General features: G+C 44.9%; 1 protein-coding gene across 1 annotated transcript in view; it reads right to left on the reverse strand.

The window, feature by feature from the left end:
* Scaf11 (SR-related CTD associated factor 11) overlaps positions 1 to 10,522 on the reverse strand; it is a 50,340-nt gene extending 39,818 nt beyond the window's left edge. The window contains exon 1 of the mRNA XM_029548027.1: positions 10,307 to 10,522. The gene's annotated coding sequence lies outside the window, so the exon portion shown is untranslated. The remainder of the gene's footprint in view (positions 1 to 10,306) is intronic.
* Positions 10,523 to 21,014: the final 10,492 nt, after the last annotated feature.

Here is a 21,014-nt window from a genome sequence, read left to right on the forward strand (position 1 = left end):
TGTAGACCAGGCTGGCCTCGAACTCAGAAATCCACCTGCCTCTGCCTCCCGAGTGCTGGGATTAAAGGCGTGCGCCACCACGCCCGGCTCAGGCTGGTCTTGAACTCAGAAATCCGCCTGCCTCTGCCTCCCGAGTGCTGGGATTATATTAATTACGATTCTTAAATGCTTTAAGCTCACTTGTAACCCACCAGAAGTAATGGAAAAGAAAGGATACAGGGGAAGTGGACTTGTTTAGAAAGAGTTCTTTGGCGCAACTCCCATCTGTGTTGTCTGGAAAACAACAGGTCAGCAGCAGGCAGCTTGATCCACTTGCAAACACTTCACAGATACACCAGCAGCCCAGCTCAATAGTGTTGGGACAGCAAATACAAATAAACAGCAGTAGAACTACCTAGCAGAAACAGTCAGGCCTCAGCTTCGTCACCCTCCTGGCTGTGTTCTGGGCTGTGTCTCTCTCAGCAAAGCAAAGACCAGCAAAGATGTGAGACCCACTATAAGCAAGCCAAGCTCAGCCTGTCACTGTCCATCAGGTCCTATTTATACCCTCTAAACATCATGTGTCCTCCATGGGTCTTGCCCCAGCACGTGCATCTGTCTCAGCTGACATCATGCTGCCAATCAGCCTGAGTCCACTGAAGCTGCAAGAAGCCCCAGCCACCTCCAGAAGCTTTTTGGTGAGTTCCTCTTTATGGAGGAACAGTAGAGCTCAACTATGCAATGTAAGGTGGACCAATACATGTGTGTCATCAGCATCATGTGTCCTTGTGTTCGCCTCAAAAAAACACTCCTTTAGTGTCTACCCCAGCAAAACACCATCCAACACAATGGACTTTCCAAAGAACCCTTAAGTTCCCACTTCAATCAAGTTTAAAAACATTTCTATCACCCTAAAAAAGAAACTATTCCCTCTCAAGATATACATTAGCTGACCAGTTTCCCAAGTGTTCTTTCCTACCCACATGGCCTAAAGATGCCATCTCTGTGTTTCTTCTCCTTTCATCTCCCCACTCCCCTATCTGTCTCAAACACAGGAAAAAGTGAGGACCAAATCTGAGATTGTCCTCTGACCTCTATATATGTTGTGGCATATATATGCCAATAATACACACATACACACATGCACACAGAGGTGGGGGACAGAGGCAGACAGAGAAAAAGCTGAATTGTATTCCTAACTCCCTAAGAAACTCACTTTATGTACCAACATTAAATTATAGCTGGGGCTGGAAAGATGGCTCAGTGATTAAGAGCACCACTTCCAGAGGTCCTGAGTTCAATTCCCAGCAACCACATGGTGGCTCACAACCATCTGTAATGGGATCTGACGCCCTCTTCTGCAGTGTCTAAAGACAGCAATGGTATACTCACATACATAAAATAAATCAATCTTAAAAAAAAAAAGTGTAAGTCTCGGCCAGGCGATGCGCACATGCAGGCATGGGTCTGGGAGGGTCACGCAGGGCAGCTTCCTGGTTGGTATGACCCAACCGTTAGTCTAGGGAGAGGGTCTACATTGTGAGGTTTTGCCTTCAAGATGACTGGCAGAGCTGAGAAGCAGCAAAAGTGGGTGGCCCCAGGAGCTGCCAAGGCTTCCCAGAGCCTGAGTCCATCAAGGAGGAGTCTGAGCAAGAACCGGAGGAACCTGAAGTACCTAAAGAACTGGATACTTCAATGGACATGAAGGCCCTCTTCCTCTCACGAGCTATGTTGAAAGATGCTGCATGGACGGGGGAGCATAACATGGTTCTGTCACACTTTGTCCAGGCTCCCATGGCGTCTGCCCTCACCATCTTCACTGACCCCATCGCTGGGCTGACGCTGGAGCTGGGCACGCCTGTGCAGGTGGGTACCCTACATGCACAGACAATCCCTCCTGGAGCTGGAAGTAATGCATATCTCTCTAATCCTGAGTCATGGTTCCTGTGCCCAAGGCTCATGGAACCCCACTGTGCAGGGGACACTCTACCGGGAAGCAAATGTACAGAAAAAGATGGAGAAATGAGGCAGGGAGACCTGGGTAAGAAAAGGCACACAGAGGCAGTGTAGTAAAGAGTCAGCAGTGGAGTGTGGGTGATGGGTACCACCTTTGTACAATTATCTATCTATCATGTGTGAGCACAAGCACACGTGCATGCCTTGGCATGTGTGTGGAGGGCAAAGGACAACATGTAGAAGACTCAGGCCCACAGGCATGGTGGCCAGCACCTCTGCCTACTGAGCTATCTACTGGGCCATCTCACTGGCTCTGATTCTTCTATTTCCTTCTGTATATCTGAAACATTTAAAAATAAATGTTGGGGAAAGTAAAAAAAAAATCATTATAGGTCTCTTTTTATAAAATATGGAAAAACATGCCACACAAACAATAATCAAGAAAAGCTGGAGTAGCTATGTTATTAATATGAAATATATTTTAAACTTTCTTTAAAGTTTATTTATATTGGTTTCCCCAATAATTTCAACTTTACTACTTTTGTGGCAGTTTTAAGACTTTTTAAAATACGTATAGATGTTTTGCTTTGTTTAAAGTCTGGGCACATGTGGGTGCTGGGAATTGAACCCAGGTCCTCTGAAAAAGCAGCCAGTGCTCTTAAGAGCTCAGTCATCTCTCCTGCCATCTGTAACCATTTTGAAGCAATAAAGCCAATTACTGTTTCATATATCTCATTCATATTATGTTATTGTCTAATTAACTGTCCCTATAGAAATATAGTACTGCACTGAAGTCACCCTACCTAAAAAGTTCTTTCACAATAAAGCTTTCAAGTGAATAGCTTACAATTTTTCTTGAAATTAGTAACATTATTCTCCACTAGAACACTAACATTACAGAATGTTTTCTTACAGGTGATCGATCAGGCATACAACAGTGCTGCAACTATATTTACAATAGAATACCATATATAATTTGAAAGATTCATTGCTCTGGGAATTTTCAAAGCATGTTGTCTTAATAATTTTTTCATTTATTTTATACTGTTGAACAACTACTTTGTATAGAGCCTGACATAGGATGTAAGGACAATGTAAACTAAGGTACTGTATCCTTTCCTATACACAGTTGGAGAAATAAGATACAGAAAATGAACAAAACTGGACGTACAAAGTGCCAAATGTTTGATACAGGTAAGAAGTGTCTAAGAAATTCAGAAGGGAGTAACTAGTGACTAATTACAGTAAAGAAAAAAATTGCTTAAAAACATTTTCAGGCCAGGCATGGTGGCACCTGCCTTTTATCCCAGCACTCAGGAGGCAGAGGCAGGTGGATTTCTGAGCTCGAGGCCAGCCTGGTCTACAGATTGAGTTCCAGGACAGCCAGGGCTACACAGAGAAACCCTGTCTCGAAAAACCAAAAATAATAATAGTAAAAATAAATAAATAAATAATAAAAGTCTTCATTAATGAATGCAGTGGTTCTCAACCACTGCTAGGACCCTTTGATAATAAAGTTCATGTTGTGCTGACCCACAACTATAAAATTACTTCATTACTACGTCATAACTGTAACTTTGCTATGGTTATAAATCATAATGTAAATATCTGATATGCAGGCTATCTGGTATGTGACACCCTGCCCTCAAAGTCATGACCCACAGGTTGAGAACAGCTGCAATGAGCGATGGATATCTTAACTGTCAAAGTACTACTTGCCTTAGAAACAACTGAGTCTGACTCTCAGATTTGTGTGCTGAGTGAGGGAACTGCATTAAGCAAGAACTATTTTGAAGGTTTCTGAGGATTCTGTCCCTTGGCATTAAACACAAACACAACACCCTTTCCCACATGGTTAAGTCCTTACACTTTGCTCACAGTTGAAAGTTCAGAACATATACAACAAAATACTACTTTTTATTAGAAATTTTCTTTATTTACATTTCAAATGTTATATCCCCTTTCCTAGTTTCCCCTCCAAAAATCCCCTATCTCCCCCCACCCCCCTTGCTCTCCAACCCTCCCACTCCCATTCCTGGTCCTGGCATTCCCATATACAGGGGCATAGAGCCTTCACAAGACCTAAGGCCTCTCCTCCCATTGACGACCGACCGACTAGGCCATCCTCTGCTATATATACAGCTAGAGCCACAAGTTCCACCATGTGTTTTCTGTCCCCAATGAAGGAGTCAGAGAAATACCCAGGGAGCTGAAGGGGACTAAAGTCCCATAGAAGGAACATCAATATGAACTAACCAGGACCCCCAGAGCTCATTGGAACTATACCACCAATCAAACAAAATACTTTTTAAATAAAAGACAGTCAAAGTCAAACCTCACTGTTGGGGGAAAAAAAAAAGACTTGTGGAGTTAGTTCCTGGTATGCAAGATCCCCAACCTTTTCTTCTTTTATTCTCTTTCTATCTCACATTCAACACCCACACATCCCAACCCACTCCCCACTAACCCCCCAAAATAGTAAGTTCTCAACATACTCAAAGCAACTGAAAAGAAAGGCTAACAGAAACTGCACTAAAGGACTCTTTCACTGGCCAAACTTGAACAAGATAAATAAGTATCAAGTTGGTTAACAAATGGGCCTTTAATCTCAGAATACTTTCCTACATATCTATTAGTTACTAAGACCTTAAGATTTTTCTAGGTTAACAGTCTAAAGAGATATTAGAATGAAATGTAAACCAGGATGCTTTTGTTACAAAATTACTAAGGAAATTGGCAAAACAATGAGGTCTGAGGCTAGATAGTGGTACTATACCAAGATTAATTATTTGACCTTGATACTTACATTATAATTACGTAACAGAACTGGGTGCCATTAATCCCAGCACTTTGGAGGCAGAGGCAGATGGATTTTTCTGAGTTTGAGCTTTGTCTAGTGAGTTCCAGGATAGCCAGAGTTACACAGTGAGACCCTGTGTTGAAAAAAACAAAAACAAATAACAACAGAACAGATGATAACAGAACATTTAAGATGATAAGACTGCATCTGCAACTGAATCAAATGGTTCAGGGTTTTAAAAAATGCTTAGACTTACAAGTCTTCTAAAGTTTGCGATTAAGTAACCTACAACAAAACATAGAACACCTAAAAGTCCCAAGTAATCAAAGCAGCATGTTTAAAACAGCAATGGTTCTCAACCTGTGGGTCATGACCCTTTCAGCAAACCTCTACCTCCAAAAAACATTTATATTACAATTCATAACAGTAGCAACAAAGACAATTTTTATGTTTGGGGTCACCACAACATGAGAAACTATATTAAAGGGTCACAGCATTAGGAAGCCAAAAAAAAAAAAAAAAAAAAAAGTCTGAGAGTAAACATTTTACCTTTGGTGGGTAGGGTTGGGGGATTAGAAATAAACAATGTCCCACCAGTGAACTAAATCACCAACCCCTTCACTTCTACTTGTTATAAGATATTTCATATTTAGGAGATTCTCAATGACTTCTACTCTATTACCACCATAGGTAACCACACTCTCAGTTCCCCAATTACACTAGCCAGATTTCTTGCTGTTATCCGTAATGGAGATAGACACACAGTATTTACATCACAGAAATGTCTACTGGACAGCAATGATCTAAAGGCTGGAAGGACAACTGATAGAATGCCTATCTATAAGCCAACATTAGATGACCCTACATATAGATATGAAGCAGAAACTATCACTTAAATCATTTAATTGCTCTACAGACCCAAGTCATTTCTGTAAAATAGACTAATTCATCTAATATTACAAAGCTGCTGCAAGTAAAAGGTAAAGTATCTACAGCAGATTGGCTAGCAGTAATTACTAAGTAACATCAGGTGTCTTCTATACTCTGGGTTAATAATTTTTTAAACTGATTTCAGCACTTTTAGAACTGGTCAAGCAATTACACAAACACCAATTTGAAAAAAAAAAAAATAAGGTCCTACTTGGTCAATAAACCAATGTGTTTCATACTGTTATATCTAACAAAAGTGTAAATCTTATTCAATGTTCATCCACATCCGACCTTACTAACTACACTCCCCTTGAGACACTGTGGCTTCTGTAACAGCACATTCCACTCAGGCTCCTCTGACCTTCACAGAGTTCTCTGAGAGCTCACATTCTTCCAGTAAACTTTTTAAGGCCACTGTGTTTCCATTCTAGGGCATCTCTATTTTTCTTCCTAGTTATATTCCCTCCCAAGGCAATTTCACCCATATCTATTGTTTCAATTACCTATTCAATGTTTTGCATCTCCCCTGACTACTGCTAAAAGCCTGCACACACATCTTCCCACACACACTAGGATTGCCTCTCCTTCAAGACCTAGCACCCTAATGCCACTTCTGTCTATCCTACCAAATTGCATCCAGCACAGCTTCTAGATGAACTTTAAACAAGACAAAAAGACAGGCTACACCACTTTGCTTTTAGCTAAGTGCTCAGGGTTTCTATGTTCCCACAAGTAACAGATTTACGCCATAAACTGCCACTCTTCTTTTTAAAAGGACTCCTAGGCTAGAGGGGTAGCTCAGCAGTAAAAAAAAAAAAAAAAAACAACCTACCTGTTCAATAATGGGAACCAGCCTTTGGATCCCAGCGGTCAAGTGGCTCACAAACACCTGTAACTGAAGTTGTGGCCTCTGTAGGCACCCAAGCGCACATGTGAACAGACACTCAAGAGACATATACATGTGTGCACACGTTTAAAAAAAATATATGTGGACTCTATGTAAACATGGCCTATATGCATGAACGTAAATAATTTGGCAAATTATTCAAGAGTGGAGACTTAATAAACTGTAAAAGCCTATAATAAACTTTTAAAAACTATAATACTAGCTTTAATAGTTATAACAGAAAACATATGAATCCACGAAATAGTTGTCATTTACCTACTACAATGCTATGTACTATTCAAATTGTTAGGAGTAAAACATTGACAAAATGACAAACCCTGGGCCAGTTAGATGACTCAGCAGGTAAAGACACTTGATACAAAGTCTAGTGATTTAGTAAGATCCCTAAGATCCACAAGAGAACACACTTCCCCAAGTTGTCCTCTGAACCCCATTCATTGGCTGTACGTGCACATGCACATACACTTGCAATATAAAGAAAAAACTAAGACAAAACCTGTTCTCATGGAAGTTGCATTAGACTGAAGAAACATAATAAACTTGTTAGATTAACAGCAGTATGTCAGAAAGAGGTAAAATGCTGTGGGGGGAAAAACTGACATAAAATGGAATAGGAAGCGTGGGAGACGGGGATGCTGCTTCAGACAGAACAGTCAGAGAACACCTCGGGAGCCCTGGAGAAATGTGGTTGGAGAAAAGGGAAGAAGATGGAGTCAGGGAAGAAATCTAAGTAAGTTCAGAGTTATGTAAAGGCCAGAGATTTACTGGGACTGAGAAAGAAAGCCATTTGAGAAGGTAAGCAACACAATCTAATACAAAAGGCTCATTCTGGCTGAAGAGTGTTAAAGACTGTGGGTTAACAAAGATAAATGCTGTTGTCATGTTTGTCTTACTAGGAAGTTATTTTCCAAGCAAGAGAGGATGGTGTTTTAAAATTCTCACACTGAAATTTTATTGTGCCATAATTTTAATTTTTAAATAGGGACAAAATTCAAAGGTAATTTTAGGAATAAAATTCAAAATATATTTTTCAATTAATTTATTTCTATTGTGCTAGGGGTAGGGTTGTACAACACAGCACAGAGAACGACTTCCATCTTTGTATGAGTTCCAAAGACTGGACGCTCAGGTGGCCTTTACCCGATGAACCATCTCAGGCCAACAAAAGCCACTACTACCAGACCATGATACCGGCTATTTTAACTCTAGACTCTTCAGCTACTACAGTCACCACTGCTCAGATGCAGAACGAAGTACAAGGTGAGGAACAGAATTTTAAGAATTTAGGTTTGGAGACTAGAAAGATGGCTCAGCAGTTAAAAACACTTGCTGCTCTTTGAGGGAATCAGAATTCAGTTCCCAATACCTACATCTAGTGGTTCACAACTGTCGGCTACTCTAGCTCCAGGAGATCACACACCTTGTTCTGGCCTCCATGGACAAATATAATTAAATAACAAGGTAAATGTTTGAAAAACAAATGACCTGGGTTTTAAAGCTAGTACAACTGTAATTCCCAGCACTTGGGAGACAGAGGCAGGAGGACTTCTGAGTTCACAGCCAGCCTGTTCTACAGTGCGAGTTCCAGAACAACCAGGGCTCCAGAGAGAAACCCTGTCTCAAAAAACCGAAGGGGGGTGGGGGTGGGGGGGGGGGAACTCATCTGATTTTCAGTAGACAAGGTAAGGCAAAACACCACTTACATCCCTAAAAGACAAGAGCAGATGCTGGGACTCACAGTACACATTATTTTATAACTAGCTTATATTACTTTGAGGCACACTGCCCTCTTAGAATGGTGGTTTACAACTATCTTGCATTGAAGTACCTAAAATGTGCGAGCTGATGGGTAGTTTCCATTATTATACTTCACTACTAAAGGTATGTCAGGGATGACAGCAGGTTAGGTAGGTTTTCATGAAAACCACTCGTAAACTATCAGTGCTCCAGGAAGATGGGGAAATTGAGAATACCTAATAGAAGGCCCATAACCACATGAGGGACTTCCAGGAAGAAAATTCTTAAAATTTTTCTCTGCATCACGCTTTTAAGTAAACTACACTTTCTTTTGTATTTTCTTCTCCTTTGTCATATTAAAGGCTGCCTTTGCAGTATATTTACAGAAGGGCAAAGAAAAAACTATTAGCTAAAGTGAAGCTACAGTAGGAACTGCTAATCTTTGAAACACTGACCACAGAGGGGCAAAGGTGGTGCACACCTTTAATCCCAACACTCTAGAGGCAGAGGCAGACAGATCTCTGAGACTGAGGCAGCCTGATCTACAGAGCAGATCCAGGATGGATAGGGCTACACAGAGAAACCCTGTCTTGATAAACAATGAAAAAAGAATGATTGCATAAACAAAATGCAAATTAATTCGTATCTAAAGATATTTTCAATTTTTATTTTTTTTTTTTTGTCTAATTGGGCAAAAAAAACATAATAACAACCAAACTACCAACCTTTTCCTTCTGTTTTAAATAATAGTAAAATGGTTAAGGCAAGTGCCAATGCAGAGGGGGAAGGGGGGCGGGGGTGGTGGAAGCAGGGTGTGGAGAAACAAAATTACACAAAAAAATTTTATAAAAAATACCGGTTAAATGCAAGGGCTAAGAATCACTTCACTGTTGTGGGACTGCGGCAAATAAATCATATATGAATTATCTTGTCCTTGAAAATGAAAAAAAACGCACTTATTGATATACTTTTCCCAAAATTCAGAGAAAACTGCCCAAATTGGGGGAAATTTTTATACTACCATCTCTTAGTCAAGGCATACTAAAAACTTTCTCGTCAGTTTTGCCTAAATCCGTTAGTTCACTGCTAGTATATAAGGATGGTAGCCAAAATGTAATCCAAAATGAATGAGAAGCAGCCGCGGCCAGCCCTGGAAGACGGTAGTTTTACATAGTACGATCAGCGTGTAAAACTTACATTCTGTATTGTTTACTACCTCACACACGCAGATGATTAACCGGCCTACTGGAATACGATACTGTACAGGGTAACGCATGGGGAGTGTAGGTCACCATTTCAATCTGGGACTGTTGCCCTCAATTGCAACCAGGTGTGTCCCTTAAATTAAATTCTTCGAGATCCGTGCGGAAGACGAGCATTTGCCAATGTTCTCATCGGTACTCAGTCCCCGGCTCTAAGGCAGGGCTTGAGCGGGGTTGAGTTTCGATCTCCTGGCCGGTTAGACCGCGGTCAGCCCGGGCAGCGGGTTTTAAAACCGGCGGCGGGGGTGGGGAGGCGGCCGCCGAGGGAGGGAGAGGCCGAGGCCGAGGCCAGGCGCCGGCCGGCGCTTCCTCGTTCAGGCGCCGGAGAGGTCACAGCCTAGGGAAGTTTGGTTTCACCAGCGGGGCAGGGAGGCTCGGGGACGAACGCGAACTCCACGGGAAAGCGGGCCAGCCTGGGAGCGCCCGGAAGCCCGGCCGACACGTTCCCACTGCGGGCGGGGGAGCCGCGGGTCGGGCCGGGCCGGGCCTGGAGCCCCTTCCTGCCGAGGCCGAGGCCCCGCCGCCCGCGCCGCCCCGGCTCCTAGGCCCCGCGCGCGCCCAAACTGGACGTCCGTCCCGCGCCGCCCGGGGCCGCGGCTCCCAACTTTGCTCGCAGCGAAAAGACGCCGCCCGAGCCGCGCGCGAGTCCCAAACTTTGCCCGACGCCCGGCCTGCGCCCTCGCCGCGCTGCGCCCCGGGGCGGCCCGTCCGCTCTCCCCGGCCCGCCGTGTTTACCTCAGGCCGAGGTCCGGCGGCCGCGCCAGCGCAGGAGGCCCGGTCTCCNTCAGTCCGCCGCTAAGTTCTGCACCATGGACTCCTCCGGCCGCTCGGAAGCGCGCGCGGCCCGCGGGCTGGCTCGGACGGCCGGGTCGGGAGCACGCAGGCAGCCACGCAGCAGGAGACCCGGGCAGGCAGCGCTCGCTCCGCGCCGCTTGCGCCACCGTCGCTCCCCTCCCCCGCCGCGTCTGGCGGCTCCCTCCCTTTCTCCCTCCCTCCCTCCCTCCCTCCGCGGGGCTCAGCCGCGCCGCCACAGGTCGGCGCACTGTGGTGACGACGCGGGCGAGCGGCTGGACCCGCCGCACGCTGCCTGCTCGCGGGCGCCGCCGTACTCCCCCGGACCTTCAGGGGGCGCCCGCGAGCCGCGACGGACGGACGGACGTGGTGGGCGGGGCACGCCGCCCGGCCGGAGAGCGGGAGCTCCGGCGGCTGCGAGTGGCCGGGGCTTCTGGGAAACATTCTTCTTGTCCCGCCCTCCTGCCGCGCGGAGCGCTAGGCGCACGCGCCGTGCTCAGGCCTCGCTTCCCACCCCCCCCCACCCCCGCCCCTGCGTCCCCGCCGCGCTCTCTCTCTCTCTCTCTCTGGTGGTGGCCTTTCCTGGCAGGGTCCGTGGGCGACAATAAAGATGTTTTGGAGAGACTGCGGTCCCGAGAAGAACTCGTGCGTGGTTGGCACGGATGAAGGACTCAGCCCGCTGCCTTAGGCGCACGTGCGCGGCGACCTGTCAGCCCGGGACACGCTCCCACGCCCTAAGCCCGCGTCCCCGAGGCTATCCGAGCCTGTCTGGCTTTAAGTGCTTCCACTTTCAGTCACTCGGCGACGTTCTGCCCTGCAGCGCCCTCGGATCTTTTGTTTCGCCTCGGAGGTGTCTTTACAGGCTTTTCGTCAGGCGCTGGCTTTTCCATTCCCCTCTCCAAGCTCTAGCTTTTCCTAGTTGTCTTCTTGCTGTCCACGCTGTCGTCTGGCCACCTCAACCCGGGCTGTTCCCTCCCCACCTCGAGCCCAGCCGATCACTGATATCTCCTCCTTTTCCCAGACTGCAATGTCCCCTGCCCTCCTCTCTGATCCTGTCGCTTCCCTGGCATCTTCATCCTGTGCTGCTTGGCTGTTCAGTGCCCGTCACGTCACACCGAAGTTTGGGATGGGGTCTCGTCAAGCTCTTGACAGAGCCGAGCACCAGCAAGGGACTGGGTAAATAACCGCTTAGGAATGTATGCATGGCAACCTTGTCTCTCCCAATGTCCGCTGCTTTGCAGTGCGCTATCTTCATAGGTTTGGAAATGTGATGGTGGTGTTGTGTGCAGGTATTTTGCAGTGATTTAGAGGTGTTAAAATACTTTGTTCTGATGAAACAAGACTTTCTGAGGGACCTCAGTAAGTGAAAGCTGGTGATTAGGAAAACCTAAAAACCTGTTGAAACTGTTGTGCGACAGAATCAAGTCAAAGGCACTGTTAACCATCCTGCAGAGATGAGGTTTAGCTTTCCTGTGTACAATCAGGCTCCAGAATTAATCCTAGAGAATTTATCAGTAAGAGTAGTTCCCGGTGAAGATGTACAGTGCAATATTCTTTTGTATGTATTTTATTTTGTTTTTCATGCAGAATCTCACTGTGCAGACCAATCCTCAAACTCCACATCTCCTACTTCAAATTTATTGCTCTACCTTTTGTGTTCATAACATTTAAAATCCACTCTGTAACCATCGTGCTGGGTAGCAGGGCACAAGAAAAGACGACTCCTACCTAACTGCCCTTTGACCACCTACCCCCCAACCTACCACCCCAACACACAATATTCCTAATAGAAACAAGGGTGCATTGTAATATAGGCTGTTCTTGTTCTCCAAGAGAGAGACCCTGCCTATTTCTATATGTGGTGTTCTCCTCTTTACTGTGTTTGCATGATAAGAATGTATCTTGTTTCCATTTTTTTTTTAATTTATAAAAAGAGAGTAACTATAAACGGATGGATAATGTAGATGGCATACTTGTTAATATTTTAGACTCATTTATAACCATAGACAAATGAGGGCTGGGGAGGTGGCTCATTAAGTGCTTACCACACAAGCATAAGGAACTGAGGTTGACTCCCCAGAACCCATAGAAAGCTGGGCACCATAGCAGGCATCTGTAATTCTGGGGCTCTCACTGAGAGACGAGAGGTGCCAACAGGAGACCTCAGAGGCTAGCCTGCTGTCAGAGTCAGCAGACCTACCTGAAGAGTGTAGGAGGCAAGACCCGGTACCCAAGGTTGTCCCCTGACCCGACGCGTGCAATGTGGGACACACACTCTCACTCATACACCACCACAGAGAAGTGCCCCAGGAACAGACATGTACATACATTTTAGTTTATTTTTTATGTATATGGGTATCTCGCTTACATATCTGTCTGCACCACATTCTTGCAGTGCTCACAGAGGCCAGAAGAGAAAGACGAGGTGTCTGGGGCTGGACTTCCAGGTGGGGTTAGGAGCGGGTTTGTTGCTGGTACTCAAGCCTGGCTCACCTGGAAGAGAAATGCTAATAACTGACCTGAACTCTCTCTCCAACCACCACCCCCCCCAAGAGATTTGCTAAGATCTACAAATGGTGCACATAAAACTACCTTCATCAAAATTCTCAATTGTTTTGCAGTTTCTCAGGCAACCATCCTTTCGTAGTGTGATAGAAACCATAGCATCGAAAAACCAACAAACTAAAAGAAACCTATAGCAGCAGCTTTAAAAATGAAAGGTGATGCCGGGCGTGGTGGCACACGCCTTTAATCCCAGCACTTGGGAGGCAGAGGCAGGCGGGTTTCTGAGTTCGAGGCCAGCCTGGTCTACAGAGTGAGTTCCAGGACATCCAGGGCTACACAGAGAAACCCTGCCTTGAAGGAAAAAAAACAAACAAAAAAAGAAAAAGAAGATGAAAGGTGATCGATCGATGTATCCATTTTTATGGGTTCATCAGGAATGATCACTATAACCTGTCTTTTATGAATATAACACAAAACAAAATCCACATAAGAGAAGAAATCGTGGTATAATGACCTCGGGTTACTTAACCCCCTGGTAGTTTTAAACAACCCCATGTTTTTATCTTCCATTTTTATATAACAGAGGAGATTTTCAATTTAATCTATATAGTGTGTTTACGTCAGTAAAAATTTACAAATTCAAAAGGTATGCAGTTAAGACTCATGAACAAAATGTGGTCGGATATGCAATGTCCATATAAGGAATTGAAAATAAATGCTACAAGGAAAAGTTACAGGAACTTTCACAAGATAATATAGCTTTATTAAAACCAATATTCCACTCAAGAAAGATGAACCTCCAAATACAGTCTCTTAACACTGATCAGCATAACCAAATACAGACAGTCAGTGGTGTGCCCCATTAGCACTCTGCATTGTAAGTCAATAAAGCAAGCCCTCCTAACTCCAGCCCCAGCCATTGGTAAGTACACATAAATGATTGTACACTGTGCAATCATACCCTAGCTGTGAACTTTGAATCACTTGGTAAATTGCCATAGATGTGGGTGACACCAGAAATCCACAGCCCTAGCACCAAATCAGTGCTGTTCAGTCTTGGCATCAGCTGTTTACACCCCACCAAACAAATACTGTGGCCAACCACTGCTGACATGATCAAGCCCGTGTCATTTTACCCATGTTACCACTTATCCAAGGTGCATCACCTTTGAGAAAAGCTATATTCTCCTTGATGTCATACCCTCTGGCAGACGCTGGCAATAACTGGGTTTATAGGTAACAGTTGTCAAACAGCAGGGCAGAGACATCTTCAAAGGTGAGCAAGGCCAGTTTGCTATGCCAAATGTCTTGATTACCCTGAGAATATAACAACCAACGCTCCACTGGTAGTGACAGACTACTGAACTACAGACAGCGCGTTTGGCATGGGAAGGAAATCTTGGCTGCAGGCCAAGATCTGTTGTTAGGGGCAAAGTCAACATTGGTGATTGATTTCTTCCTCAACTAGACAAATTTTAATCATCTTTTCCACACTCCAGGAGATATATATGCTCTAGATAATGCAAGAGAGACTTGACTACACCTCCACAAAACTACCTTGGTCACCCAGTCCATGTGCCAAGTTTGCATAGTCAGTCACCTAGAGAGCCAGTTCATCATTGCAGTCCACGTTTTAAACATTGCCTCCCATCCATCCTCATGAGTCCCTGGCAGAATCCCATCGCCGCAGGCCAGTGTTCTCCAAGGTTGCCTGACGGAAGCTTCTGCCCACCAGATTTCACTGCTATCCAAGTGTGGCTCTGGATGCCGTAATTAAGTTCTCTGTGCTTCCACCTCAGGGCGTGGCAGACAGGTCACGTGACCACGTACAGAGAAGTTCACCTTTGTGTCCAGTTAGTGATAAGATTTCCAAGGCTTTGCATTCTCCAGCTACTTCATTCTCAGAATAGCCCTCAGATAAACCTTCCAGAATTAAACGTCCTGAATGAAATCCCCTTCCACGAAAATGTCTACATGCAGTCTGCGGGGCCTCCACGGTTTAGAGACGAGTCAGCAGATGAGCGAGATCTGAGGATGGAGACATTGTAACACATAGAAACTGAACTCCGAGGGAGGGAATGTTTTATGGCAGGAGATGCCTGGGCTGTTTGGCCCCACTCAGACAAGTCCGGTGATCCAAAGTTTCATTTTTCTGCGAATCTGGGAAAGAAATGTAACAGACATAATATCAAGTCATGTCTCAAAGTCCTTTCTTCCCATAAATGTATGAAAATATTTACCTAAGGGAGCCTGACTGACTTAAGTCACTCCTAGTCACGGTATCTGGGACTGCAGACACCACTCCTGCTCTTCAGTCTCACAGGAGCAAGAGCGATGATAGTTTGCTGTTTGTGTGTTATTTTTAATTTATTAAACATTTTGATGCATGTGTAGAACACATTCTGGTCACAATTATCACTCCTGCTGGACTTCCATTGTCCCTCACCTCCTGTTTCCAAGCCCCTACCCCACTTCATGGTGTTTTGTTTTGTTTTGTTTTGTTTTGTTTTGTTTGTGACCCACTGGGTTTAAACGGGGCCCTTCACATGGACATAGGTTTAATGCTCTCCACGGAGCTAATCCTCTCACTAGTGATTACATCACTGAAGATGATGACTTCCTCTTCTCCAGTAGCCGCCCACAGCCATCAGCTTCCTAAAGCTCAGTCGTGTGCAGGATCTGTGCGAGCAACCATAGCTGTTGGGAATTCATGCATATCATGTCATAGCCACACATGCGCGTATGTGAACATTTCACACCTGGCACTGACATTCTTTCTGCCTCTGCAACCTCAGTGTTCACTAAACCATGGAGAGGGTGATATGGTTTATGATCCTGCTTAAGACTGAGCACCGGACAGACAGCAACTTAGTCTTAGCACCATGACCTCCCATGTATCACCACTCTATCAGTGGTGGGACCCAGGAAAATGGTGCCTGAAAATGAGGTAGACGAAAATCCCGTGCAATAGCCAACTTTATTTAGAGTGTCAGGCAATGCGTACTGTGAGGGTTAAGCAAGGTCTTGAACAAAGAGTTGGGGTAGCAAACAGAAATCAGCAGCGGTGGCACTATCTAGCAGAGACCGTCAGGCCTTGCCCCTGGCTCTTTCATCGAAGCAAAGATCAGCAAAGACTCAAGACCAACAAGCGTTGCACAGCCAATTGTACTAGCATGCCAAGTTCAGCCTCTGTCACTGTCCGTCGAGTCCTTTTGTATACTCCTTCCAGACATCATGTGTCCTCCGTGGGTCTTGTGTCAGCACATGTCTTGCCTCAGCACGTGAATCTGACTTAGCAAAACTCCATGAGAGTCTATCTTAGCTGACGTCACACTGCCAGTCAGCCCCAGTCTGAGGACATGTCAAAAAAGCCACAGCAAGCCACAGCACACCACCAGAAGGTTTCTGTTGTTTGTTTGTTTTGTTTTTTGTTTTGTTTTGTTTTGGTTTTTTTTTTGGCGCATTTCTCTCTGTGGAGTTCCGAAAAATGGAGCTCAACTCTGCAGGGCAGACCAATACCTGTGTGTCATTAGCAAAGAATCCTTCATCACACATCCTTTTAAGTGTGTACTGGCTAGTTTTATGTCAACTTGACACAGGCTTGAGTTATCACAGAGAAAGGATCAAGGGGGTAGGTCCCCTTGTGGGTGGTGCCATCTCTGGAGTGGTAGTCTTGGGTTCTATAAGAGAGCAGGCTGAGCAAGCCAGGGGAAGCAAGCCAGTAAGTAACATCCCTCCATGGCCTCTGCATCAGCTCCTGCTCCCTGACCTGCTTGAGTTCCAGTCCTGACTTCCTTGGTGGAAGTGTAAGCTGAATAAACCCTTTCCTCCCCAACTTGCTTCTTGGTCATGATGTTTTGTCCAGGAATAGAAACCCTGACTAAGACAAAGTGCTTACTTTAGCAGAATATCCTTTCACTGGTGTCTGCTTCAGCCAAATGTTCCCTCACAAATCTGCCTTAGCCTTTCACCTGTGTCTGCCATCCAATACAACTGACTTTCCAAAGAACCCTTCAGGTTTCCACTTCAGGAAAGGGAAGAGGCAACTATGGCATCTGTAGATGAGAGATAAACAGAAACCAGATAGAACCGGAGTTTACTGGAACTCATGGTGTAATCCCAGAGAGCGATTGGCAACACCTATGGGTCATAGGCAACAAAATCAGTGTGTGTCTCCCTCAGGGGTGAGGCGCATATCCTGGGTTGGCTTCTAGTTAGCGCTAAGTCAAAAAGAGCTTAGAGAACAGTCCAGCTTTCCTGTCCTTGAGACAAGATGAGACCAAGACACCAATAACAAAAACTGATACTCTCCTGTCAGAATCTGTCCAGACCACATTCATCACTCACACAATTGGCCACCCAGCCATTCAAACCCTGGTCTCCATACAGTCTTGGGAGGCAGAATCAGACAAGTGGATCCTCAGCCGTTAGCATCCCAGTGTAAAATGAGAAGGCTCCTTGTCAGGTATTTCCTTTCCAAACCTTAACAGGGCTTCTCAAGGGCTGGAGAGATGGCTCTAGGTGTTAAGGGCACCAACTGCTCTTCCAGAGGTCCTGAGTTCAATTCCCAACAACCACATGGTGGCTCACAACCATCTATAATGAGATCTGATGCCCTCTTCTGGTGTGTCTGTGGAGAGCAACAGTGTACTCATATATATGAAAATAAAATAAATAAAAAGTCAAAAACTATTTTTAAAATGACATGCTTGAAAAAAAGAGGGCTTCTCAAGAGACCTACCTTCCTTAGACCCTAAAAAAGCTCTTCCTCAGGAAGCTAATATTTATTTATTTATTTATTTACATCCCAAATGTTGCCTTCTTCCTGCCCCCCTCCCTTGAAGAGTTCCTTCCTCATTCCCCTCCCCTTTGCCTCTGAAAGAACACTCTCACCCCCATTCCCCTTCTCTGGGGCATCCAGTCTCTTCTGGATTAGACATATCCTCTCCCACTGAGGCCGGGCAGACGTGGCAGCCCCCTGCTACATATGTGCCAGGGAGGCTAATCTCATTAGAACTGACTTCAATATACACACTTACCTCCTAGGAATGTCTGTCAGAAGGATTTGATCCATTTTGGTGTCCAGGATATGGCAGTCATTCCAAACCGCTCTGGGCTCAGTGGTAGGCATGGGCCCTGGAATATTTTCAGGGGATATCTCTCCTACAACCCCTCCACTGGCCAGGAAGGTCTGAGTCCTATGGTATGTATGGGATAATTTCACTGGGGCATCAATATATCCAGGTAACAAAGTTATAAACCACCACACATAGAAGACCAAAGTAGGGTCTTTTATAGAAGCCAGTGACCAAGAGCAGGCTACGGCCTCAGAAAAAACCTTGGCATGGAAGTTCATGGTTACAATGTTTACAAAGGCAAGAACCACAAAACCACAAGGTCAGTGTAAGTGGGGAAAAACTGATAACATATTTGCTTAGACTAGACACTCAGCAGATTGTTTTGGCTGTGCACCTGGTCAGGGTCACCAAAAGTCTGGAGACTATTGCGGAGGTGGCTATGACTGTTCATGGGGTGAGGGCTGAGAGCAGGAAGCAGGCACAGACGGAGTCAGGGTGGGATCAGGAAAAAGTAACAGTCCTTCCGGCTCTTCAGTGCCCATTCAGAAACAGGCATTTTAAAATGTATCCCCTCTCCAGATCAACCCCTTTCATTTTTCATTTTTGGCTACAACTAAGTATAATAGGTCTGTGCATTACAGTGGTGAAACTGATGGGGAGTGCAGTAGACTGTTGTGTGGTTACTCTTGTCACAGACTTTATTGCTAAGTTAGCATCCTGTATCTTTAAGTTATTCTGTTTGTAGAGAATGTGCTCATTTGGAAGTGCTTGTGTATTAATTTTAGGGAAGTTAGAGCTGTCATGAGAGGGATGATAAGAGGCTAATAGTCTTAAAAACCAGCATGTAGCTGACTAAGGTTTTGGAATGGCAATCATGTATGAGCATAAGGCTTGTGGTCCACAGTGGTAGTATCAATAATGTTTCATTTCCCACCACTGTTTAGAGTGGAAAGCCTCTTCAGGTTTCTGTCCTTTCTCTCATCTTTAACAAAGCTTTCTGTTGCTTTTCATGTTTTATCAGCTATTGCATCTTTAGTTTTCTTTCTGGAAAGCATCAAATTAATTTTTCATAGTTTAGAGTCTACCATGCTTGGCAGTTGCTCTATTCTGCTATGCCTGAACAAGATAGTATTCACGATATGAACCAAATCATCAAATAGCCTGCACAAAACTGAAAGAGCAAACATAAGGGGAGGATTTTCTCTATGAAGCTAATCCTGAAGCTACAGGGCTCAGCCAGTGAGCTACTGCTGAAAGAACAGATACACCAATAAACGGGAACAGAAGGGGGAGAGAGAGAGAGAGAGAGAGAGAGAGAGAGAGAGAGAGAGAGAGAGAGCACAGATGCAGCAAATTGAGTTTTGACAAAGTCAATTCAATGGCAAAGAATAGAGTTTCAAAAGCCAGTTTAATAATGACTAGACATTCTAATTTTATCAACTAGTAACAAATATAGTAGGATTCTCTAGAGGAACAAACTTATAGAATGAATCAATCTCTGTCTCTGTCTCTCTCTTTCTCTCTCTCTTAAATTCACAAGGCTGGATGTCTCAGCTGGTCTTCAGTAGATGCCACAGTCTCTCAGAGGCAGGCTCTGATGCCCATGAAGGAATGGACTTACTAGTGAGAGCAAGAGCAAGCAGACAAAGAACAAACAAGCTTCCTCAGTCCATGTCCTTTCTATAGGCTGCCACCAGAAGGCGTGGCTCAGATCAAAGTTGGACCCTCCCACCTTAAAGATCCAGATTATAAGTGGGTCTTCCCACTTAAAATGATTTAACGATGAAAAATCAGTCACAGTGGTGCCCAGCCATTTGGGTTCTAGTTAATTCCAGATGTAGTCAAGGAGACAGCCAAGAGCGGCCACCCCAGTGGACAGACACACTGTGATATGTTTAGATGCAGCAGAATCTCTTGGCTGTAAGGAGTTGTATGACGTGGGTGAACCTTGAACCTGCTGTGCTAAGCGACATGGTGTAATCACAGAGGCCCCCAGGGTATCGATTTTTGTCCTCCATGGAAGCTACAGATCTCTTCCATTCTCCTAAGCGTGGGAATCCAGTTTCCCCACCATTGTGCTGAAGAGCTGGCTTTTCTCCAATAAAGGTTTCTGAGACCCTTGTCAAAAACTGGTGGCTGTAAGGCCAGTTTGGTGGCACACACCTCTAATATCCACACTGGAGGCAGAGGCAGGGGGATCTCTATGACTTCTGGGCCATCCTGGACCTTAGTTTGGATCCCCAACAATCACACAAAAGTTCAGCACTGAAGAAGCAGAGAAAGTTTTTGTGTCAAAATCTAAGTGTACACACGCGCGCGCACACACACAGTATTGGGGCAGTAGCTGCGTGGGCTGTTTCTAGGTCTTGCTTCTATTCCAGCACGTGTACGATTTTGTGCTGGCACCAAGGCTCTGTAAAACAACTTTCGAATAGGTCTTGTGACCCTGCCACCGTACCGATTTTGCTATGAGTAGCCTTGATTCTTGGGGATCTTTTTGTGCTTCCATATATACTTTAGAATTTTCTTCTATCTCTGGTTCTCTATCTCGGTGAAAACATGTCATTGCAATTTTTGGTGGAGACTGTATTGAATCTGTAGATTGCTTTCAGGGATGTAGCTATTCCCACAGTATTAATTCTGTCAACCCAGGAGCATGGGAAGTCTTTCCATCTCTAACACTCTCTCCAAGTTCTTCAGTGCCTTGAAGATTTCGCTGTCCAGTTCTTTCACCTCCTTGGTGACAGAGAGTCCTAGGTATTTTAATTAATTAATTAATTAATGAGCTAATTAATTAATGTTATTATGAATGTTAGTCCCACTCCTGATTTTTTGACCGAAATACTCCCACATACTTATGAATTTTGATGTATATCCTACTAATGCTGAGCATATTTCCCAGGTCCAATAGTGCTCTGGTTTAGTCTTTAGTCTGTTGAGCATAGGGTCATGTAGCCTGTAAATAGGGACAGTGTGGCTTCTTCTCTTCCTGTGTCTACCCTCTTTTCTTTCTTTCTCATGTTCCATTGCTCTAGCTGAGACAGTGAGCATAACATTGAATAAAGAGA

This window comes from Mus pahari, chromosome 17, assembly GCF_900095145.1.
Source record: "Mus pahari chromosome 17, PAHARI_EIJ_v1.1, whole genome shotgun sequence".
NCBI classification, from domain to species: domain Eukaryota; kingdom Metazoa; phylum Chordata; class Mammalia; order Rodentia; family Muridae; genus Mus; species Mus pahari.